Source organism: Macaca fascicularis, chromosome 10 (genome assembly GCF_037993035.2).
Source record: "Macaca fascicularis isolate 582-1 chromosome 10, T2T-MFA8v1.1".
Lineage (NCBI taxonomy): Eukaryota > Metazoa > Chordata > Mammalia > Primates > Cercopithecidae > Macaca > Macaca fascicularis.
Window position 1 is genome coordinate 35,795,642 of NC_088384.1, and position 25,039 is coordinate 35,820,680.

Consider the following 25,039-nt stretch of genomic DNA (forward strand, 5'->3'; position numbering starts at 1 on the left):
AGAAACTCAATAGAAAACCCTGGTACAACTAGGCACGGTGGCTCATGCCTGTAATCCTAGCACTTTGGGAGCCTGACGGGGGTGGATCACTAACCCCATCTCTACTAAAAATATAAAAATTAGCCTGGTGTGGTAGCGGGCGCTTGTAGTCCCATCTACTCAAGAGTCTGAGGCAGGAGAATTGTTTGAACCTGGGAGTTACAGGTTGCAGTGAGCCAAGCTCATGCCATTGAACTCCAGCCTGGGCCAAAGAGAGAGATTCTGTCTCAAAAAAAAAAAAGAGAGAGAGACATTATGTTCATCTGGAAGAACGGGTAAGGCTAAAGGTAGTGGAAATGACTGCAGTGGATGGAAAAGTCTTGTGATCATTTGGGAGAGAGAACAGGAAGCGCTAGATGATTAGATGTGGAAGAACAGGGCAAGTAAATGGAAAAACAGGCTGCTGAGGCTCTAGTTTGAAGGACTGGGTAAATAGCAATGACTTTCTCCTACACAGAGAATGTAGGAAGAGGAATAGGTATGGTGAATAAGATAGTTTTCAGTTGGGTGCAATGACTCACGCCTGTAATCCCAGCACTTTGGGAGGCCGAGCTGGGCGGATTATGAGGTCAGGGGTTTGAGACCAGCCTGGCCAACATGGCGAAACCGCATCTCTACTAAAATTACAAAAATTAGCCAGGTGCGATGGCGGGTGCCTGTAGTCCCAGCTTCTCAGGAGACTAAGGCAGGAGACTCACTTGGACCCAGGTCGTGGAGTTTGCAGTGAGCCGAGATCGTGCCACTGCACTCTAGCCTGAGTGACAGAGCGACACTGCGTGTCAAAAAAAAAAAAAAAAAAAAAAAAAAAAAGACATAGCTTTGGACTCTTAAGTATTGCATTCAAATGGAGCTCTCTGGTAGAAAGTTAGATAGAAACCTCTGTAGGATAACTCCATTCTGTGACATCAAAAGTCACGTTTTTAAAAAAAACGCATACAAAGTCAAACCATTACGGAAATTTCCTAAAATTTGCATACTAAAATATGACAACTTTTTAGTTATTACTTTCCTTTTTTTTTTTTTTTTTGAGACAGTCTTTGCTCTGTCACCCAGGCTGGGGTGCAGTGGCACGATCTCAGCTCACAGCAACCTTTGCCTCCTGGGTTTATGCCATTCTCCTGCCTCAGCCTCCGGGGTAGCTGGGACTACAGGCGTCCGCCACCTCGCCTGGCTAGTTTTTTGTACTTTTTTTTTAGTAGAGACGGGATTTCACCGTGTTAGCCAGGATGGTCTCGATCTCCTGACCTCATGATCCGTCCGTCTCGGCCTCCCAAAGTGCTGGGATTACAGGTTTGAGCCACCGCGCCCGGCCTTGTTATTACCTTCTTACAGGAACTTTGAATTTACAATCGTAGTGAATGAGGTGTCATGTAAAATAAAGCTGCTATATAAAAATGACATTTAAATTTTTTTGTCATCAGAGCATATAAAAAACAATTGCAGCCATGGGTATGGCAGGGATTGCTTTAAAAAGCTGTGTCTAATGAGGGGAGCTGGAAAGAAAGGAGACTTGGGGGCCAGGTGTGGTGGCTCACACCCATAATCCCAACACTTTGGGAGGCCTACGCAGGCGGATCACCTGAGGTCAGGAGGAGTTTGAGACCAGCCTTGCCAACATGGCAAAACCCCGTCTCTACTAAAAATACAAAAATAATTGGGTGTTGCAGTGGGCCCTACAATCCCAGCTATTTGGGTGGCTCAGGCAGGAGAATTGCTTAAACCCAGGAGATGGATGTTGCAGTGAGCTAAGATGGTGCCACTGCACTCCAGCATGGGTGACAGAGCAAGACTCTGTCTAAGAAACAAAATAGAAAAGAAAGAAGACTTGGGGAATAGGGAGGTTTAAGTGGCATTAAGTAAAGCCTGCAAATGTGAGCAGTGAGAGTCAGGGTACCTGAGTGTTCATCAGAAATGGGTGATTGGGTGAGTCTCATCACAATGGAGATGGTGTCTGCTTCTCATTTCTCTAATTGCTGTACTTAGCACAGTACCTGGTCAATAGGGACTCAGTACCAAATACCCCAATGAACACAGAAAAATTCTGCCAGTTCAAAACTATGTCCATACCCACCAACTTCCCTCATGGAGTTTTACTTCTTTCACTTACTGTAATGTTTTGAAGTCCATCCCTCCTGTGGCCTGTATCTATAGTTTCTTTTCTTTGTATAACTGAGCAGCGCTCCACTGTATCCATAGCCCACAAGGGTCTATCCATTCTCTAGCTGACAGACACTTGGGTTCCTTCCAGTTGTTGCCTGTAGTGAATGAGGCTACTGAGAACATTTATGTATACATCTTTTTGAACACATGCTTTCATTTCTTCTAGATAAATTCCAAGGGCTGGAATTGTTAGGTCAAATGGCTAGTTTATGCTTAACTTCTTTTTTGCCTTTCTTATTCATAGAAAATATTATACTGATACACAATATTGAAGATTTTTATGAGGCGCATGTGCTGTTTGGTTCCCTGCATCCAACATGTCATCATTAAGACAGTGAATTTGGAGTATGGCCTTGAGTATTTACCATTTCTATGTGTTGAGTATATTTGAAGTTCTCTCTTGTAGCTATTTTGAAATATACAATACATTATTGCTAACCATAGCCAACCTACTCTGCTATCCAACATTAGAACATACTCCTTGCATCTAACTGTAGGTGTGTATTCATTGTCCAACCTCTCTGCATTCCCTTTTCATACCGGGAGGAGAGAAGAAGGAGGGAAAGGAGCTGTGGGTGGCTGAATTAGGGCCCAGGGATGGCTGTGTCCCAGTCCCGGGACCTGTCCATGTGCAGTGTTGTGTGGCCACAGGGACTTTACAGATGTGAGGATGTGAAGGAGCCTGAGGTGGAAGATGATCCTGGGTTATCTGGGTGGGTCCAAGGTGCGGTCTTTATAAGGGAAAGAAGGAGGCAGGAGGGTCAGAGTGAGAGCAGGTGTGGCGGTGGAGGGAAAGAAAGGGAGAGAAAGAGGGAAGGTGAGAGAAGACGGTGGGAAGAGACAGAGAAGAGTGGGAGAGATACTTGAAGATGCTGAGCTCTGGCTTTGAAGTTGGAGGAAGGGGCCAGGAGCCCAGGGTGTCCTCTAGAAGCTGGAAAAATCCTGGAAATGGATTCTCCCCAGAGCCCTCAGAAGGAGCCTGGCCTGGCTGGCACCCTGATTTTAGACTCTAGGATTCATTTTGGACGTCTGACTCCATACCAGGGAGAGAATCAATACGTGATATTTAAGCCTCTAAATTAGGGGTCATTTGTGACAGCAGCCACAGGAAAGTCAAACAGGAGCCATCAGAGAGACTCCTTACGATGCCCCTAGTGTCCCTCCCTGGTCCCATCCACAGAAACACAGGCCTGACCACTGCTGGTGCCCCCACCCCTCGAACACCCTGCTCAGCAGGAACCATGCAGGAGGGGATGGATGTGGCTGGGCCATGCTCTCTCCTCCCACACCTTCTTCTCAGAGAGCAGCTGGAGCCCCAGACCCAGGGAGCCTCACAGAGAAATTCCCAACACAGGACCTGGTTTTCCACCTGAGCCTCAGGATCCAATGGAGAAGTGTTTCCCAAAAATGATGCTTCCTCCAAAGATGGTCAGTGACTTTCTGTGCCAAACGTCTGAGAAAATCTCCATGTCCTAGGGCTGTCAGGCAGTCACCTGTGCACATGTTGGAGCCCAAATCCCATCAATAGCGAGGCCTTGGGTAAAACACATCCCCACTTTTAATTATGATGAGCTGCCTGGCCTCAGCATTGACAACACCAACTTCCCTCGAGCAGACTTGTTTAATCTCTTAGAAATGATGGAGCACACCAACCTGAACAACATGGTGAAACCCTGTCTCTAATAAAAATACAAAAATTAGCTGGGTGTTGAAGCATGTACGTGTAATCCCAGGTACTCAGGAGGCTGAGGCAGGAGAATTGGTTGAACTTGGGAGGTCGAGGTTACGGTGAGCTCAGATCGTGCCATTGCACTCCAGCCTGGGCAACAGAGGGAGACTCCATCTAAAAAAAAAAAAAAAAAAAATTATGGAGCACCTATTGCCGTTCTTGCACTTGTTCCTGGGGAGCTCAGAGCTTATCTTTTACAAGTGTACTGAGCCTCTTGCAGGCCTTTCATGTGTGCTTCCTTCCTGACTTCCTCCTATTTTTCTCACACCTCTGAACCTGCTGTCAGGTGAAAAATCAAGGTGGGCCCCAAATTTAAGAGCTCATGAATTTGATGGTGTGGGAGTGTCCTAGACAGTCCAGCCCTTGGGGTTGGGGAGTTGGGCAGAGAGAAAGGAGGGCATTCCAAGGGCCAGAGCCAGAAGCAGAGGGACTCCAGGCCTAGAGTAGGATTTCCAGGCTGAGGAAAGAGAGGCCGTGGGTCAGGCGAAGGTCCAGACCAAGACAGGGACAGAGGGTGTATCTGGAGGCTCAGCCAGAAATAGCTCCCTCCAAAACGCAGGCAGCGAGTTGGAGGGTGAGCTGCAAGGAGGAAGAGGAGGGGGGAGAGAATGGATGGACCGGTGTTCAGTGAGCTGACTCCCCTTACCCTGGCCTATTTCCCCAGGGGACATGCCTGGGAGCCTGTGATCCTCTCCTCCAGGCTGCTTTCCCACTGGTGCCAGGATTCCCCCAACGCCACACTGAGAACCCAGGAGAAGCATCAAATTGTATGAGAGATAAGAAATGAAGAGGGGGAGCAGGATTTCTGGTTGACAAAGGATGTTTAATGAGGGTTTACTGGGTACAGGGAGAAGGGCTGGATGGCTTGGGATGCAGAGACACCCATCCCCTGGGATTCTGCAGCTCCAGGCCCCCATAGGTGGGGGACGGGTTGGGAACCTATGAACATTCTGCAGGGGCCACTGTCTTCTCCACGGTGCTCCCATCATGCGTGACCTGGCAGCTGAAGATGTTGCGGGACCTCCACTGCTCAGGCGTCAGGCTCAGATAGCTGCTGGCCACATACTTGTTGCTCTGTTTGGAGGGTGCAGTCATCTCCATGTCCTGGGTGATGGGGGTACCATCTGCCTTCCAGATCACCGTCAAGATTCCTGGATAGAAGTCACTCATGAGACACACCAGTGTGGCCTTGTTGGCTTGCATCTCCTCAGAAGATGGCGGAAACAGAGTGACTGAGGGGTGGCCTTGGGCTGACCTGTGTGGACAAAGGAGGGTGTGAGAGATGGCAGAGGTAGCGTGGGGTGCTGTGGAGCACCTCTCTCTGTCTAGTCTCTGGGAGGGTTCATGGTGTGGCCATCTGGTCCACCCAGGGTCTCTCCCCCCATCTTAATTCCCTCCTTTCCACTAGAGCCCTCTGGAGAGCAGACAACCCTGCACCTTCCTAGGGGCCTTCCCAAGTCACCTTTGCCAGGTGTCCTGGCTCAGTCATTTCCTCTGCAGCCTTGGTTTCCCCGTGTGTACCCAGAGCAGGCTGTGCTCCCTCCTTCTTGGTTTCTGGAGTCTGAGTTTGGAAACCAGGAGTCTCTCCCACAGCACACAAAACTGTTCTGGCAGTGTGTGGGGAGGCCTATGCCTGGCATGGCCTGGAGCCTCCCGTCCCCTGGGACACCAGGCTGTGTCCCAGCCTGGCCCACTCACCTCTCCTGGTGAAGCACAGGCTCCACCCGGACAAACCCTGGGGCTCTGCCGTCGACCCCGTCCCACCAGCCCGGCCACACGACCCTTCACATTGGCTGGGTTCTTGGGGCTGTTCCCCCAGACTTTGGGTCACTGCAGCCCCATGGCCACCCCAGCAGCCTCTGATGCCCCTGGACTTCACCTGGTGGCCCTGGAGTTCTCTGCACCCCCGTTTACTGCCTGCTAGTCACCTCCTGAGTCTAAGGTGCCATTCCTCAAATGAAGACTGGAGGTTGACCAGTGAACAGAGAGACAGTGGGCCCCAGAGGTGACGGGGCTCCAGGGACAGACACATCTCTGCCCCAAGAGACCCCCTCCTTTCTTGTTACTGTCCTGGGATAGCTGAGCTCTTGGACCTCGCCCAGTCTCATCTTTCCCTTGGTGTCCCCATGTCCTCATGACCCAGCACAAGCCACAGAGCTGCAGCCTAGAACCAGAGTCCTGTGCCTTCCACTGGTCTCCCCTTGGAGTGACTCCTGTGTCCCCAGGCCCCCGTGTGGCCCTCCCAGGCTGGATGAGCACCCAGCCCTCAGCCTAGACCCGGGGGTCCAGGGGACTGTCTCCAAGACCACTGCAGGGCCCCTCATCAGAACTGGCCTCTGTCCCTCACTCAGACATCTGCCCTGGGAGAGGCGGGGAGCCCTGACCCTGCCCAATCTCAGCCCAGGCACCGGGCAAAGGCTGTGTCCTGCTGTTGGAACCTGAAGGCGGCTGTTCCCACTGTGGTGGCCCTTCCTGCAGGATACCCTGAGACTAGCCCGCTTCCCCCAGACTCCATGGAGAAAGGAAGGGTTCCATGCTTAAGACTTGGAGGGCAGAGAAGAAGCCCCAGAGAAAGAAAGCAGACTTTTCCAGAGACAGGAGAGGGTGGGACAGGCTGGGGAAACTTGTCAGAGCCACGTACCTAAAACGGTGAGCTGGGTCCCACTGTCAAGCACATGCCTTGGTGAATTATGCTTGGATTGAAACCTCCGGGGCCAGCACCTGGGGCCAGTCCAGGAGTTGTGCTGGAGCAGGAACCTGCTGGGTGTGAGGGGCACAGGGCTGCAGTGTGGAGGTTGTGACCTAGGCACAGGGCAGGGGGTGCCCAGTATCCCAGTAGTGTCTCTGTGCCTGTTCCCTGTCTGAGGCAGGTGCCGTCCACAGCCTTGGAGTCACCGCAGCCTGTGTCCCACTCTCTGAAGCTGTTGGTGCCGATGGCAACCTGGCCCAGTGAGTCCGAGCAACTCCCTGAGTGACACATCCCCTCAGGCAGCTGTGCGGTGTGGCTGAGGAGTGCTGAGCTGGCTCAGACCTGCCCAACCTCACTTGGCTCCATTTTAAGGGCCTCTGAAATACGCCACAAGTGTCCCCAGTCAAGCCAGGCTGCCAGGCTGACTTCCTCCCTGGACCAGGTTGCTGGGTCATTCCCGACTCAAGAGGAGATTCCTCTGCTTTCATATCTATCCATGGAGATGCAGCTCAGTCTCACTTTCTTCATGAAGCCTTTTCTGATCATTCATTCCATCTGTCCACCTATTCATCTGTCTTTGCATCCATCTATCATCTATCCATTCATCCATCCGTTTACCTGTCCGTCCATCCATAAATGAATCCTGTCTACCAGGCACTGTTTTCTGTGCTGGGAACATGGTGTGGTCCTCCATGCTCTCACCCCCATCTCTCCGAGGTCATGGCCAACAAGGCACTCCTCATGGTCATGTCCAAAGTCCTTCTGCTGTACCTGGTGTCTCTGCTGGATGTGACACGGGGCTGCCCCTCTTTCCAGTGACTCTTTTCCCCTTGGGGTCTGACTCCCCTTTCCTCTTCCCCTGGCATCTGTTTCTCCATGGCCCATGCCCAGCTGCTGACTCCCCCAGACCCCCACCCAGTCCTCTTTCTTGGCCATCTTCACACTCTGTGACCCCTACTATTACCCACATGGTGAGGCTGGAGTCAATCCCAGCTCCAAACCCTCTCAGCTCAACTGCCTACTGACCATGCCCAGTGAACTACCCAACAGGACTCTCAAACTAATCACATCCAGAGGAAATGACCACCTTCCCCCAGCCCAGCTCATTTTCCACCTTCAACTCATCACAATGACCATGGGCGGTCTCAACCCCTCAGCCAGAAACCTGGAGTCCCTGGACTCAGTCACCTCGCCTCCCACACTGAAATGGCTTCTGCGTACTTAGCTACTGCATCTAGACATTCCCTTTTTTTTTTTCTCCTTTGAGACAGAATCTCGCTCTGTCGCCCAGACTGGCGTGATCTTGGCTCACTACAACTCTTGCCTCCCAGGTTCTAGGCAATTCTGTCTCAGCCTCAAGAGTAGCTGGGATTACAGGCATGTACCACCACAGCCGGCTAATTTTGTATTTTCAGTAGAGATGGGATTTCACCATATTGGCCAGGCTGGTCTCAAACTCCTGACCTCCGGTGATCTGCCCACCTTGGCCTCCCAAGGTGCTGGGATTACAGGTATAAGCCACTGTACCCGGTGACATTCCCTTTAAAGCTGAAAGAAGGCTCAATATGATTAAGAAACAATAAAACCACCTTCTGAGACTCTAAAACCACAAGAAGAGTGAACTTTGCTTTTCTGGATTTTAATCTCAAACTCTCTTTGGTACAAGGATGTGGTGTTGAGCTGGGGCTTACTGGGTGCAAGCTCCCTGCCAGGGGTTCAGACCGGAGTGTTTCTACCTTAGAAGCTGGTCTAGTAATTGGTGATTGGTTTTGTGATGTGAACATAAGATTTTTCTTTGTTTATTTGCTTATTTATTTGTTAAGAGAGGGTCTCACTCTGATACTCAAACTGGAGTGAAGTGGCGCCATCACAGCTCACTGCAGCCTTGATCTCCTGGGCTCGAGCGATCCTCACACCTCAGCCTCTTGAGTAGCTGGGACCACAGGCATGTGCTACCACGCCCAGCTATTTTTCTCTTAAATTTTTTTTTGGAGAAATGGGGTCTCACCATGTTGCCCAGGCTGGTCTCAAGATCCTGGGCCTCCCAAAGTGCTGCGATTATAGGCATGAGCCACCATGCCCAGCGAGATTTTTTTTTTTTTTTTGAGACAGAGTCTTGCTCTGTCGCCACGTCGGAGCACAGTGATGCGACCTCGGCTCACTGCCACCTCCGCCTCCCAGGTTCAACTGATAGTCCTGCTTCAGCCTCCAACTAGCTGGGACTACAGGCGCACACCACCACGCCCAGCTAATTTTTGTATTTTTAGTAGAGACAGGGTTTCACCATGTTGGCCATTATGGTTTCAAACTCCTGACCTTGTGATCCACCCACCTTGGCATCCCAAAGTGCTGGGATTACAGGTGTAAGTCACCCTGCCTGGCCTTTATTTTTTATTTTCAAGAAAAACTTTGTTTTTCGGATGGAGTCTCACTCAGTCACCGACGCTGGAGTGCAGTGGTGGCATCTTGGCTCACTGTAACCTCCTCCTCCCGGGTTCAAGCGATTCTCCTGCTTCAGCCTCCAAGTTGCTGGGACTACAGGCACGTGCCACCACGCCTGGCTTTTTTTTTTTTTTTTTTTTTTTTTTGAGACAGAGTCTTGCTCTTGTCACCCAGGCTGGAATGCAGTGGCACAATCTCAGCAACCTCCACCTCCTGGGTTCACGCCATTCTCCTCCCTCAGCCTCCTGAGTAGCTAGGACTACAGGCACCTGCCACCACACCCAGCTAATTTTTTGTATTTTTAGTAGAGATGGGATTTCACCATGTTAGCCAGGATGGTCTCGATCTCCTGACCTCGTGATCCACTTGCTTCAGCCTCCTAAAGTGCTGGGATTACAGGCTTGAGTCACCGAGCCCAGCCAGTTTTTGTATTTTTAGTAGAGATGGGGTTTCACCACGTTGGTCAGGCTAGTCTTGAACTCCTGACCTCGTGATCTCCCCGCCTCAGCCTCCCAAAGTGCTGACATTACAGGCATGAGACACCATCTCCAACCATTTTTTTTTTTTCCTCCTGAGTCTCATTCTGTTGCCCAGCCTGGAGTGCGGTGGTATGATCTCGGCTCACTGCAATCTCCGCCTTCTGAGTTCCTGGGTTCAAGCAATTCTCATGCCTCAGCCTCTCAAGTAGCTGGGACTGCAGGTATGCTCCACCACACCCAGCTAACTTGTCTATCTTTTACAGAGACAGGGTTTCACCATGTTGGCCAGCCTGGTCTCAATCTCCGGACCTCAAGTGATCCACCCACCTGGGCCTCCCAAAGTCCTGGAATTACAGGCATGAGCCACCATGCCCCAGCCCAAAAAACTCTTTCCTCTTTTAAAATTATGAGAATATAACATTTAAGACAATTAATGAATAGAGAAGTGTATTTAAGAATTGCAATATTGGGCTGCGCTCGGTGGCTCACACCTGTAATGCGAACACTTTGGGAGGCCAAGGTGGGCAGACTGCCTGAGCTCAGGAGTTTGAGACCAGCCTTGGCAACATGGCGAAACCCCATCTCTACTAAAATATTAAAAAAAAAAAAAAAAGGCTGGGTGCTATGGCTCATGCCTGTAAACTCAGCAGTTTCGGAGGCCAAGGAGGGGGAATCACCTAAGGTCAGGAGTTCAAGACCAGCCTGACCAACATGGAGAAACCCTGTCTCTATTAAAAATACAAAATTAGTCAGGCATGGTGGCACATGTCTGTAATCCCAGCTACTTGGGAGGCTGAGGCAGGAGAACTGCTTGAACCCAGGTGGCAGAGGTTGCGGTGAGCCAAGATCATGCCATTGCACTCCAGTCTGGGCAACAACAGTGAAACTCCGTCTCAAAAAAAAAAAAAAAATTTAGCCTGGTGTAGGTGTGCACCTATAGTCCCAGCTACTCAGGATGCTGAGGCAGAATTGCTTGAACATGGGAGGTGGAGGTTGCAGTAAGCTGAGATCGTGCCATTGCACTTCAACCTGGGCAACAAGAGAGGAACTCTGTCTCAAAAAAAAGAAGTGTAATATTGGCCAGGAGCTGTGGCTCATGCCTGTAATCCCAGCACTTTGGGAGGCTGAGGTGGGCGGATCATGAGGTCAAGAGATCGAGACCATCCTGGCCAACATGGTGAAACCCCATCTCTACTAAAAATACAAAAATTAGCTGGGCATGGTAGCACACAGCAGTAGTCCCAGCTACTCGGAAGGCTGAGGCAGAAGAATGGCTTAAACCCAGGAGGTGGAGGTTGCAGTGAGCCAAGCTCACGCCACTGCACTCCAGCCTAGCAAAAGAGCAAGACTCAATCTAAAAAAAAAAAAAAAAAATTGATCTCTCACTCTTTCTCCTGCCATGTTCGGCCCCATTTCCTTTTCTTTTTCTTTTGCAAGACTCCATAACAAAAAAAAAAAAAAAAAAAAAAAAAAAGAAGTATAATATTTTTTGTCTCTCCCTCCCTCTCTCTCTCCTGCTACATAGAGCCCCATTTCCTTTTTTTTTGAGACAGAGTTTAACGCTTGTTGCCCAGGCCAGAATGCAATGGCACAACCTTGGCTCACTGTAACCTCCACCTCCCGGATTCAAGCAATTCTCCTGACTCAGCCTCCCGAGTAGCTGGGATTACAGGCATGCACCACCACGCCCGGCTAATTTTTTGTATTTTTAGTAGAGACAGGGTTTCTCCACATTGGCCAGGCTGGTTTTGAACTGCCAACCTCAGGTGATTCACCCTCCTCAGCTTCCCAAAGTGATGAGATTACAGGTGTGAGTCACCATACCTGGCTCCATTTCTATAATTGCAGTCAACCATACATAGCATTAATATTTCCACTTAACTATTTTTAAATGTACAGCCCCATGGCACTAAGTACATTCACACTTGGGCAACCTTCACCACCATCCATCTCCAGGACTCTTTCATCTTCCCAAACAGAAACTCTAAACCCATTAACTACAGTACCCCATTCTTCCTTCCCCCTTGCCCTGATAACCTCAAAGCTACTTTTTGTCTATGTGAATTTGCCAGTTCTAGGTACCTCATAAAAGTGGACTCAAATGACATTTGTCTCTTTGTGTCTGGCCTATTTCACTAAGTATAATGTCTTCAAGTTTCATCCATGTTGTAGAAGATTTTGAAATCAATTTAAAAATAATTAACAATTAAAACCTATTAAGACCTATTCAAAGTAGTCCAGCTGGGCGCGGAGACTCACGCCTGTAATCCCAGCACTGTGGGAGGCCGAGGCGGGGGGATCACCAGGCCAGGAGATCCAGACCATCCTGGCTAACACAGTCAAACCCCGCCTCTACTAAAAATACAAAAAAATAGCTGGGCGTGGTGGTATGCACCTGTAGTCCCAGCTACTTGGGACGCTGAGGCAGGAGAATCGCTTGAACCTAGGAGGTGGAGGTTTCAGTGTGCCAAGATTGTGCCACTGCACTATGTCCCAGGTGACAGAGCAGGACTCTGTCTTAAAAAAATAATAAATTTTTTAAAAAGTTCAAATGTGGCCTTTGAAAAGTGTGTTGGGTCTGTCAGTATACAGTATATAAAATGTATGAAAGGTAGCCTGTTCCAGAGTTAAGTTTGAAGAGCTGAGGACCATCTGCATATACACAGCACGCCCTTTCCCTGCACCACAGTATCCTCAAAAATTCTTCCCTCCAATCTTTTTTTTTTTTTTTCTGAGACAGGGTCTCACTCTGTCACCCAGGCTGGAGTGCAGTAGCATGATCACAGCTCACTGCAGCCTTGACCTCCTAAAGCAATCCTCCCATCTCAGCCTCCTGAGTAGCTGGGATTACAGACGTGAGCCACTACACCCAGTTATTTATTTATTTTTTTTAGAGACAGGGTCCCACCGTGTTGCCCAGCACAACTGGAACTCCTGGGTACAAGCAATCCACCCACCTTGGCCTCCCAAAATGCTGAGATTACAGGCATGAACCACCACACCTGGCCTCCAATCTCTTCCAATTTCAGAACCTTATCTTTCTATCACTATAACACTATTTCCCTCACAAGATGCAAGGTTATCATCAAGAAAGGCAGTAAAAGTGAAGATTTCTAGCATTTCTCTCTCAGTCCCATTTGATGCTTGCATCTTATTTTGCGTTGCACTTCACATCCTGACATATGGAATACTTGTCAGTTAGGCTTACAACAGCCTTAGAGTGATCATGTGGGTAAACTTGATGAGAGACATGATCATTAAATTCTAACCAAAACGTAGCATCCAAACATACGACAAATACTTACATGTGATAAATCCTGCATGAAAGAGAGGATAAGGGTGCCCACCTCTGATAATCTGTCCCAGATCAAGGCAGTAAAATTGCTGCAAAGAAAAAACACAAAAGCATGTCTGCCAATTGCTGGCCTGTGTTAGAGAGGGTTCTTTCTAGGGGCACCAGAGGGAATGGAGTGTAATTCAAACTGGAAGCCTTTTAAAGCCAGAGCTAGCTCACCTATTGAGGCTATACCTTTTAACTCCACTCAATTTCAGTAGTTAGGACTCTTGTTCCAAGTGACAGAAACCCCACTCAAACTAGCTTAAGCCTAAAGACAGATTTATGGACTGTCTCATGGAATTCATAAACAAGATCGTTCTGACTATCTCTCAGAACTCATTGGCCTTAAGAACTCTGTGGAGCCAGAGACTCAAACACCACTCTCTTCTCTTGTCATGTCTCCATTTCTTTGAGATTTGTCCCTTTATCTCAGCAATTCTCCCAATCCTCTAGTTCACATAATCTGAAGCATGGTTACAGGGAGCTCCTAAATTTTATATTTTGCCATCAGAGAGCCTGGTTCAACTCTCCTTCAGTCTCCGTTCGAAAAATTTGTGTAAGGACATTTATTGGACTGGTCTGGGCAGGTGCGTTCCCCTGAATCAATCAGCACTGGGCATAGGACAAGTTCACATGATAATCAGGCAACCTAGAAAGAGGAAGTAAGGAGCAGAGGCAGCCCTTAGAAGGCAAGTAGTGCCAGAATGACATTCCCATGGGTGTTCTCTGCATCAACAACCCTACCATCCTGATGTTTTCTTTTGCCTTCATTAATATTTGTGTGAGTCTGGAGAAATATACCATGTTCATGGATTGGAATACTCAATATTATAAAGATCAGTTCTCCTCAAAATGATTTCTAGATTACATGTAATTCTTATCAAAATCTAAACATATTTCTTTCTTCTTTTTATTATTTATTTTTTTGATACAGAGTCTTGCTCTGTCACCCAGGCTGGAGTGCAGTGGCGCAGTCTCGACTCACTGCAGGCTCCACCTCCCGTGTTCACACCATTCTCCTGCCTCATCCTCCCAAGTAGCTGGGAATACAGGCGTCCGCCGCACCTTCCCCCCCGCTTTTGTTTGTTTGTTTTGTATTTTTGGTAGAGATAGGGTTTTACGGTTTTAGCTAGAATGGTCTCGAGCTCCTGACTTTGGGATCCACCCACCCCGGCCTCCCACAGTGCTGGGATTACAGATGTGAGCCATTGAGTCTGGCCTTTTTTTTTTTCTTTAATAAACAGTTACCCTTAGGATGAATCTCAACATATTTCTTAATAAATATTGACAAGCTGATTCTAATGTTTTTTAGAAAGCGTCTTGCTCTGTTATCTAAGCTGGAGTATAGTGGTGCAATTATGGCTCACTGCAGCCTCAAACTCCAGGGCTCAAGTGATCCTCCCACGTCAGTCTCTCCAAGTGCTAGGATTACAGATGTCTGCCAACATGCCTGGCTAATTCTAAATTTATATGAAAATGCAGGCTGGGTGTTGTGGCTCACGCCTGTAATCCCAGAACTTTGGGAAGCAGAGGCGGGTGAATCACCTGAGGTCAAGAGTTTGAGACCGGCCTGGCCTACATGGCAAAACCCCATCTCTACTATAAAAACAATAAAAAATTAGCCAAGCATAGTGGCACACGCCTGTAATCCCAGCTACTCGGGAGGCTGAGACAGGAGAATCACGTGAACCCAGGAGGCAGAGGTTACAGTGAGTTGAGATTACACCATTGCACTCCAGCCTGGGCAACAAGAGTGAAACTCTTTCTATAAAAAAAAAAAAAAAAAAAAAAAAAAAAAAGCAAAGGTCCAAGAATAGCCAAAATACTGGCTTGTTCTGAAAGCTCTGGTCTATGAAATAATCCACTTCTTTATTTTGTGGGGTTTTTTTTGTTTGTTTTTGTTTTGAGACAGAAACTCCTCGTTCTGTTGCCCAGGCTGGAGTGCAGTGGCGTGGTCTCAGCTCACTGCAAGCTCTGCCTCCTGGGCTCATGCCATTCTCCTGCCTCAACCTCTCAAACAGGTACCCACTGCCTCAGCTTCCAAGTGGCTGGGATGACAGGCACCTGCCACCGTGCCTGGCTAATGTTTGTATTTTTAGTAGAGACGGGTTTTCGCCATGTTGCCCAGGCTGGTTTCAAACTCCTGACAGGTGATCACCCACCTTGGCCTCGCAGAGTGATGGGATTACATACATGAGCCACTGTGCCTGGCTACTGACACAAGAACATTATTCTTAACTCTGGTTCAAAGACTTGTTGAAGAAGCAGACAATGAACATGACAGAATTGAAACTGATTTGAGGAATCGATTAAAATCTCCATCTAGGTCAGGCACAATGGCTCACTCCTATAATCCCAGCACTTTGGGAGGCCAAGACAGGCGGATCACTTGAGGTCAGGAGTTCAAGACTAGCCCAGCAAACACGCTGAAACCCCATCTCTGCTAAAAATACAAACATTCGCTGGGCGTGTTAGTGTGCACCTGTAATCCCAGTTATTCAGGAGGCTGAGCCACGAGGATCACTTCAACCCAGGAGGTGGAGGTTGCAGTGAGCCACGATCATGCCACTGCACTCCAGCCTGGGCAACAGAGTGAGACCCTGTCTCAAAAAAAAAAAAAATTCCCCATTCATACATGATGAAACCCAAAGACCAAAAGAAAGCAGAACGATTTTTTTGGAGCAAAACACACTGCTTGCTGTCAATAAAAAGATTACAGTCCTAACCTTTTCCCCAAGAATTCTGTCAGATAATCTCAAAGTCATCAAAATGAAATGAGATTATTTAAAGATGAAGGACTTCAAGAAAAATATTTGGCCAGGCACGGTGACCAATGCTTGTAATCCCAGCACTTTGGAAGGCCGAGGCTGGTGGATCACCTGAAGTCAGGAGTTCAAGACCAGCCTGGCCAACATCATGAAACTGCATCTCCACTAAACAAACAAAAATTGGCTGGGCACGGTGGCGGGTGCATCTAATTCCAGCTACTCAGGAGGCTGAGGCAAGAGAATCACTTGAACCCAGGAGGCGGAAGGTGTGCGCCTGTAATCCCAGTTACTAGGGAGGCTGAGGCACGAGAATTGCTTCCGTTCAGGAGACGGAGGTTGCAGTGAACTGAGATTTCACCACTGCACTCCAGCCTGGGTGACAGAATGAGACGGCCTGAAAAAAACAAAACAAAACAAAACAAAACAAAAAATCAGTGCTATTTTATCTTAAGTGTTTTATGATTAAACGTCTACAATTGTCTTTTGCACTAAGTTTACTATTTTTATTGTATTAAACTTCAGATTCACGGGGCACATGTGCAGGTGTGTTCCATGAGTACACTGCAAAATGCTAAGGTTTGGGCTTCTAGTGAACCCATCACCCAATCACTGACCATAGTACCCAATGAGCAGTTTTTCAACCCTTTCCGCTCCTTCCCTCCCCACCTGTGGAGCTCCCAGTGTCTGTTATTTCCATCTTTATGTCCATTTGAACCAAGTGTTTAGCTATTTATTTATTAATTTACTTTTGAGACAGAGTCTCGCTCCTTCACCCTGGCTGGAGCGCAGTGGCACCATCTCAGCTCACTGCAACGTTCGCCTCCCGGGTTCAAGCGATTCTCCTGCCTCAGCCTTCTGAGTAGCTGGGATTACAGGCACGCACCACCACACCAGGCAAACTTTTGCAATTTTAGTAGAAATGGGGTTCCACCATGTTGGCCAGGCTGGTATCGAACTCCTGACCTCAAGTGATCCACCTGCTTTGCCCTCCCAGAGTGCTGGCATTATAGGTACGAGCCACTGCACCTTGCGTATTTTTAAATAATACTTAATTTTCTTTCATTTTGCTAATAATTTAGAGTACAATTATATAATGATGTAAACTTCTTTGGGGGGTGGGAAGGGGTCTTACTCTGTTACCCAGGCTAGAGTGCAATGGCTCAATCATGCTTCCCTGCTGCCTCAAATTCCTGGGCTCAAGTGATCCTCCCACCTCAGCCTCCCAAACAGCTGGGACCACAGGCACGCACCACCATGCCCAGCTCATTTTTCTAATTTTGTGGAGATAGGGTCTTGCTATGTTGCCCAGGGGGGTGTCAAATTCCTGAGCTCAAGCAATCTGCCCACCTTGGCTTCCCAAAGTGCTGGGGTTATAGGCATAAACCACCGTCCCTGGCCTAATAATGTAGAATTTTACTTAATGCTTCATAATATCATTTTAAAAGATTATATTTGAAATGTATTTAAATATGTAGTTTAATCTTTTGAAAAACATTGGAATTCCTAACAGATTATAAAATACTAGTTGTGCCCAGGATGCGGAGGTTGCAATGAACAGAGACCACACAACTGCACTCCAGCCGGGGTGACAGAGCAAGATTCCAACTCAAAAAAAAAAAAAATAGTTGTGTTAGGGTTCAAACCAGAGAAGCAGAACCAGTAGGAGAGATACACAGATTCAGATATACATAAACACACAGTGACACACATCTGCATAGATAAAGATATGGATGGCTTGTAGCCGGGCACAGTGGCTCACGCCTGTAATCCCAGCACTTTGGGAGGCCGAGGCAGGCAGATCACCTGAGGTCAGGAGTTTGAGACCAGCCTGGCCAACATGATGAAACTCTGTCTCTAATAAAAATACAAAAATTAGCCAGGTGTGGTGGTGCATGCCTGTAGTTCCAGCAAATCAGGAGGCTGAGGCAGGAGAATCGCTTGAACCTGGGAGGCAGAGATTGTGCCATTACACTCCAGCCTGAGTGACAAAGCTAGACTCCGACTGTAACAAACAAACAAACAAACAAAAAAGCTATATACAGACATACATCTAGATAGACAGATATACTGGTAAAAGCTTGGCTTCTGCATTTGTGGGGTTGGCTAAGCAAGCCCAGAGCCCACAGGACTGGCTGTCAGGAAACGACAATCACCGGCGGGCTGGAGCTGCACAGGCAGCTCCTGTGAAAAGCTTGCTTTTCACAGGCACTCAGGAAGAAAGATCCAGAGGGAAGGGAGCACAATTGTGGACTCAACTGCTATTTGAAGTCTGTGCTCCAGAGAGTCCTAAGCCCTCTCTTTTTTTAAAAAAGAAACATAAACTTTTTGGCTGGCTGTGGTGGCACAAGCTGTAGCTCAGCTGCTCAGGAGGTTGAGGCAGGAGAACTGCTTGGGCACAGGAGTTAGAATCTAGCCTGAGAGGCATAACAAGACTTTGGTTCTAAAAAGTATTTAAAAAATAGTCTGGCCACAGTGGCTCACGACCATAGCCCCAGCACTTTGGGAGGCCAAGGCGGGTGAACTGTTTGAAGCCAGGAGTTCAAGATCAGCCTGGCCAACATGGTGAAACCCCGTCTCTACTAAAAACACAAAAATCAGCCGGGTGTGGTGGCGCACGCCTGTAATCCCAGCTACTTGGGAGGCTGAGGTGGAAGAATTGCTTGAACCTGGGAGGCAGAGCTTGCAGTGAGCCAACACTGCACTGCTGCACTCCAGCCTGGGTGACAGAGTGAGACTCTGTCTCAAAAAAAAAATAAGAAATATTTTCAAAATAAAACACTTTTAATTTTTTAATTTTTTTTTCTTTAGCAGCACATTGGGAAGTTGAGTAAACTTTTAATTTTAAAACAGTTTTAGAATTACAGACATATTGCCAAGACAGCACAAAGTTCACACATACCCTTGTACCTGGCTTCCTTCTTTTGAACATCTTAAATTAGTATGGTAAATTGCTACAGTTAAAAAACCTAGCTGGGCATGGTACCTCACACCTATGATCCCAGCACTTTGGGAAGCCAAAGTGGGAGGATTACTTGAGTCTTGGAGTTCAAGACTAGCCTGGGATACACAGTGAGACCTTGTTTTAGTTAAAAAAATAATAATAATAAAATTTAAGGCCGGGCGCGGTGGCTCATGCCTATAATCACAACACCTTGAGAGGCCGAGGCAGGCGGATCACCTGAGGTCGGGAGTTCAAGATAAGCCTGACCAACATGGAGAAACCCGGTCTCTACAAAAAATACAAAATAAGTCAGACGTGGTGGGGCATGCTTGTAATCCCAGCTACTTGGGAGGCTGATGCAGAAGAATCACTTGAAACCAGGAGGCAGAGGTTGCAATGAGCCGAGATCTCGCCATTGCACTCCAGCCTGGGCAACAAGAGCAAAACCCCATCTCAAAAAAAAATTTTTTTTAATGAAAAACTGGACCAGGCTGGAGCACAGTGGCACAGTCACATCTCACTGCAGCATCAAACTCCTGGGCTCAAGCAATTCTCCCTCCTCAGCCTCCCTAGCAGCTGGGACTGTAAGTGCATACCACCATGCTGACTAACTAAAAGAAAAAAAAAATTTAGAGAGATGTAGTCTCGCTATGTTGCCCAGGCTAGTCTCACACTCCTGACCTCAAGATCTTCCCATCTTAGCCTCCCAAAGTGCTAGGATGTGAGTCACCATCCCCGGTCCCAATAAACCAATACTGACACATTATTACTAACTAAGGTTCACCTTGATTCAGATTTCTTTACTATTTCCCCTAATGTTCTTTTCCTGTCCCAAGATCTCATCCAGGAGACCATACTATGTTTAGTTCTTAAGTCTCCTAAGGATTGCTGGAGTGCAGTGACTCCATCTCGGCTCACTGCAACCTCTGACCACTGAGTTCAAGCTATTCTCCTGCCTCAGCCTCCTCAGGTGTTGGGATTACAGGCACGTGCCACCATGCCCAGCAGTGCAGTGGGGTGATCTTGGCTCACTGTAACCTCCGCCTTCTGGGTTCAAAAGATTCTCCAGCCCCAGTCTCCCAAGTAGCTGTGTTAACAGGTGTGTGCCACCACTCACTGTCTTTTTTTTTTTTTGGAGACAGAGTTTGAGATGGGGCTTCACCACATTGGCCAGGCTGGTCTAGAACTCCTGGCCTCAGGTCATCCACCCACCTCAGCCTCCCAAAGTGCCGGGATTACAGGTGTGAGCAACTGTGCCCAGGCTATACTGCACTTCACTTGCAAAATACTTTTCCCGTTACATAAATTGCTCTATGCTGCATCACCTTTGCTGTGTGATTCTTATTTAAGTTCTTTATTTATTTTAATTATTTCTTCGTTTTGAAACAGGGTCTCACTATGTTGCCCAGGCTGGTCTCAAACCTTTGAGCTCAAGCAATCCACCCACCGTGGCCTCCCAAAGAGCTGGGATGACAGGCATTAGCCACCACACCCAGCCTAAATTCTTTGAAACTTACAACTTCGGACCCAAAAGAGCTGTCAATCATTGCACCACTGCCATCCAGCTTGGGTGACAGTCTAAGGCCTCATCTCACAAAAGGAAAAAGATATATTAAAAATAAATAAATAAATAAAATTTTTTTTCCTTAAAAACAGGGTATCCCAGTCAGGCACGGTAGCTCACACCTGTAATCCTTGCACTTTGGGAGGCCGAGGAACGTGAGTCATCTGAGGTCAAGAGTTCAAGACCAACCAGGCCTACATGGTGAAACCCTGGCTCTAATTAAAAAAAAAAAAAAAACACACACACAAAAATTAGCTGGACACGGTGGAAGTTGCCTGTAATCGCTGCTACTCGGGAGGCTGAGGGAGGAGAATCACTTGAACTTGGGAGGCGGAGGTTGCAGTGAACCCAAGAGTGCACCAGTGTCCTCCAGTCTGGGCTCCTACAGAGTGAGACTCCAGCTCAAAAACAAATACAAATAAAGAAGACAGGGTCTCCCTCTGTTGCCCAGACCAGAGTGCAGTGACGCGGTCACGGCTCACTGCACCCTTGACCTCCCATGCTCAACTGATTCTCCTGCCTCAGTAGCTGGGACTACCGGCACACATCACCATGCCTGCCGAATTTTTTAATTTTTGGGGGTGATTGTCTCACTATGTTGCCCAGGCTGCTCTTGAACTCTTGGCCTGAAGTGATCCTTCTACCAAGTCCTCCTTACAAACAGCTGGCATGACAGGCGTGAGCCACCGCACCCAGCCCTCCAAAGCTGCCTGTTCCTTGAGCACGATGTGTAACAAGGGGAGCGAGAGTGAGAGCAGCACCGTGGGGAAGGGACAGGACTGCCACCCTGAGCTATGTGACGTTAGGCCAGACCCCTCTTCTCCAAGTGAGATCAACCACATGAGTGATCTCGGGAGCCAGTGCGCGCTCAGACAGCCTGGATTTTAGCTTCGTAGGTGGATGGGAACCTGTGAAGGTTTAGAGATGCTGGGAGAACCTTTTTCCAAATAGGGAACAAACAGAGCCACCCCGGGCCCCGCTGACGGAGGATCCTACCAGAAGCCATCGCCACTGTCTCGCTCCACGCCAGTGGTGATGATGATGTCATCGATGCAGGTAGTTGGTGTCGTGTACAGAAGCACAGACGGCTGCAGTCTCGCATACTTGAAGAAATCAAAGTCTGTGTTCTGGACAAAGTAACCCTTGGGATACCTAGGGCGGGAGGACTGTGGTTCGCTGGGCCCTCGCCATGGGTCTTTTGCCCTCAGCTCACATGCCTCCCCAGATCAGGGCCTCCTCTCTGCGAAGGCCACCCTGTCCCTGGCAGGAAGACCACAGGGTGGGGCGGGAAGGTGGGTGCCTGCAGTAGAGGCAGGATGGTACCCACTTGGACGTGTCGGTCACATACGGATGGCCCCTGGTGGCACAGTGGGGGAGTGAGTGGGCTGTTGATGGCAACAGTGACACAGAGGCGGGAGGGCAGGGGCCCCACCTGGAACAGGCTGCTGCTGTCAGCCTCGAAGGGGAGGTAGCCCCTTTCATGCTCTAGCGTGTGGACACCATTCACCCACTGCAGACATAGGAGATATGGGGATGGGGTGGCAGGTCGGGGCATGAGGAGGGGCTCTGCTATCGGGCACTCCCTCACATAACCCGCAGCATGGGGCTCAGGGGCCTGCCAGCCAGACGGGAAGAACGACATCCCAGTGGCGGTAGATCAGGCCACCTATCCCCCTACACAGGGCACAGCCCCCAGGGCAGGGTAAGGCCTCCCACCGTCCCAACCCAGGAAACAGGCTGTGGGTAGAATCTGAGGGTCCCATGCTGATCAGGAGCTGTGCCCACCCACCCGCCCTGCCTGCTCCTGGCCACACTGACCACAATGGCATAGAAGTGGGCACTGCCAATCCTCAGCACCACTCTTGTGTGCAGGTCCTGGATCCATTGCTTCAGCAGGGTCACCTCCCGTTCATATCACACCCAGATGACAAAATGCCCAGTCCTGGCTGATGTCATTGAAGATGGAGAGAACCGGTATGTCCAAGGTGGGGCCAGACTGCAAAGAGAAGGGCTGGGCTCAGCTCCTAGGCCCCCAAAGGGATCTGGGACCAGTGTGCTGCACAGCTGTGGTCCCAGGCCTAGCACAAGCCCTGACACATGGCGGGGACTCCTGGTGGAAAAGACAGATAACTTGCTGATGACAGGTCCACTGCCAGGGCAGGTTGTACACCTGGACCAGTGGGGCCAGGAGATCCTCGTTGGAGCAGATAGCACCCAGTATCTCCCGAGACAGGAGTGAACCCAGGGGCACATCCCAGCCAAAGGCAAGAAAGTTCAGACCAGTGACTAAGATGCAAATGACCCACTGCCTGTCACAGGGAGGAAGGCTGGTTAGGGGAATGGGGGAGCTTTGCTTAGGACACTGTGAGTGAGGCCCACGCTGGCAGCCAGCCCTCTCCTCTCTTTCTCTTGTACTGAATACCACAAAGTCAGAAACAGAGGATGTAGGTTGGGCACAGTGGTTCACACCTGTAATCCCAGCACTTTGGGAGGCAGAGGCAGGCGGATCACAAGGTCAGGAGTTCGAGACCAGCCTGGCCAATATGGTGAAACCCCATCTCTACTAAAAATACAAAAATTAACTGGGAGTGGTGGCGGGCGCCTGTAGTCCCAGCTACTCGGGAGGCTGAGGCAGGAGAATCGCTTGAACCCAGGAGGCAGAGCCTGCAGTGAGCCAAGATCGTGCCATCGCACTGCAGCCTGGGTGACACAGCGAGACTCTCACAGAAAAAAAAAAAGAAAAAGAAAAAGAGGATGTAGACCAGGCAAACGCGGCCCAGACCTCACCGGATCCCACTTCTCTGCTGACCACATCCAAGTCAGGAGGGCAACAGGGGTGGCGTCCTTGGTCTGATGTCACCGTCTGTCCTCTATCTGAACCCTGAAAACCAAGCTACCTTCCCACCTTGGCAGAGCCGATCTCAGAATGTCTAAACTGTCCCCTCCTCCGATCCCCGGGCCCAGCTCTGTGCACGGCTTGCCCCTCAGGCATGACGAGTGTCTGGTGGCTCATGCCTGTAATGAGCGCTTTGGGAAGTCAACGTGGGAGGAGGACTTGAGGTCAGGAGTTCGAGATCAGCCTGGAGAACGTACTGAGACCCTGTATCTTAAAAAACAAAATGAAACCAAAAAGTTGGTTTTTGTTTTGAGACGGAGTCTCAGTCTGTCACACAGGCTGGAGTGCAGTGGCTTGATCTCGGCTCACTGCAACCTCCGCCTTCCTGGTTCAAGCAATTCTCCTGCCTCTGCATCCCAAGTAGCTGGGATTACAGGTGCTCATCACCACGCCCCGCTAACTTTGTATTTTTAGTAGAGATGGGGTTTCACCACGTTGGCCGCGCTGGTCTTGAACTCCTGGCCTCACGTGATCCGGCCGCCTCGGCCTCCCAAGGTGCTGGGATTACAGGCGTGAGCCATCAAGCCCGACCAAGTTTCTTTTCTTTCTTTCTTTTTTTTTTTAATTACGCGTGGCGGTCCCAGCTAACCTGCAAGGCTGGGGCGGGAGAATCGCTTGAGGTCAGAAGTTAGGATTGCGCCATTCCGCTCCAACCTGGGCGGCAGGGTCAAACCCCCTCTCAAAAACATTTCAAAAACTAAAAATAAATATTAGAAAGGACACTTCCCAGGGCTCAGCCTTGGCCACCGGACGCGGCTAGACAGGAGTGCTTCCTCCTCCTTCCGCCTTCCCCGCCCTGGTCCTCCTGAGTCTCCCTAGTCCCCACGGTTCCCCCGTCCTCCAACACCGCGTCCCCAAGCCCGTTGACCTTGAACCTCCTCAGGGCTCCCAGCTCCCGGGCACTCAGGTGAAGGAGCGTGCCGGGCGCCGGGGCTTACGCCATTCCCAACGCCGGGCTTCCGGGCGCCTCTCGCAACGGTCGCCGGTACCTCTGCTCCTGGAAGCCCAGGCCTCGGTTGCCGGAGAAGTCGGCTTGGCAGCTTCAGAGGCGTGGAGCTCCTTGCGCTGCCCCTACGCGCTCTCCCAGGTGTACAGCATCCCGCCCAGCAGCGCCTGCGCGCAGCCACACAACAGCGCCCGAGAGCCGCCCAGGACACCGCCACCAGCCAGACCATACTTCCCGCTCCCTGTCTTGTCAGCCAGTCTGAGGGGATGAGAGCCGCGCGGGGAAAGCCCTGCGGGCCCGTCGCCTGACGCGCCTGCGGCGTGAGGCGCGTGAGGCCGTCGGCGCCATGTTTGTTGAGGGCGAGTGCCAGGCCTGGAGGGGCGGGGCGGCGCCAGGCGCTGCCCAGTAGAACCTGTGCCTGGAATCCAGGGCTAGGCCTTTGGGGAAGCGAGACCCCCACCCTCAGCTCCAGCCAAGAAGGGCGTCGTCTGCTCCCCATCCCAGCAGAGGCTGGACGATCCAGGGCCGCAGGCCAGGACAGAACCCCTGAGATTAGTGGCATCCCCGTTTCTTCAAGGGGCACCTCCACTTGCCTTCCCCAGCAGGAATTGGAGCAGGCCCCACGGGAGCCTCTTCCATGACTGCTGGAGGCAGCCTCTTGCAGGGATACACCTCCTTGTGGGGCGGTCGTAGCCTTGACCCTGGACATCTGGGACCCCGACCCTAACCAAGGGGACAGAAACTCCTTGGCTTTGAAGATACATGAAGATACAGGGAGAGAGACCAACTGCAGTGGGTCACACCTGTAATCCCAGCATTTTGGGACGCTGAGGTGGGCGGATCACTTGAGGCCTGGAGTTCGAGACCAGACTGGCCAACATGGCGAAACCCCCTCTCTACTGAAAATACTAAAAAAAAAAAAAAGGAGCCAGGCATGATAGCAGGCGCCTGTAATCCCAGCTACTCAGGAGGCTGAGGCTGAAGAATCACTTGAACCCAGGAGGCGAAGGTTGCAGTGAGCCGAGGTCGCACCACTGCAGTCCAACCTG

The 25,039-nt window shown here is 49.8% G+C and overlaps 3 pseudogenes; 1 reads left to right on the plus strand and 2 right to left on the minus strand.

The window, feature by feature from the left end:
• The window catches only part of LOC102125700 (phosphatidylinositol 3,4,5-trisphosphate 3-phosphatase TPTE2-like), a 347,382-nt pseudogene that overhangs the window by 228,855 nt on the left and 93,488 nt on the right, over positions 1-25,039 (plus strand).
• Positions 4,731-14,663, minus strand: LOC102146131 (immunoglobulin lambda-like polypeptide 1; annotated as a pseudogene).
• LOC135964388 (uncharacterized) lies at positions 10,881-25,035 on the minus strand (annotated as a pseudogene).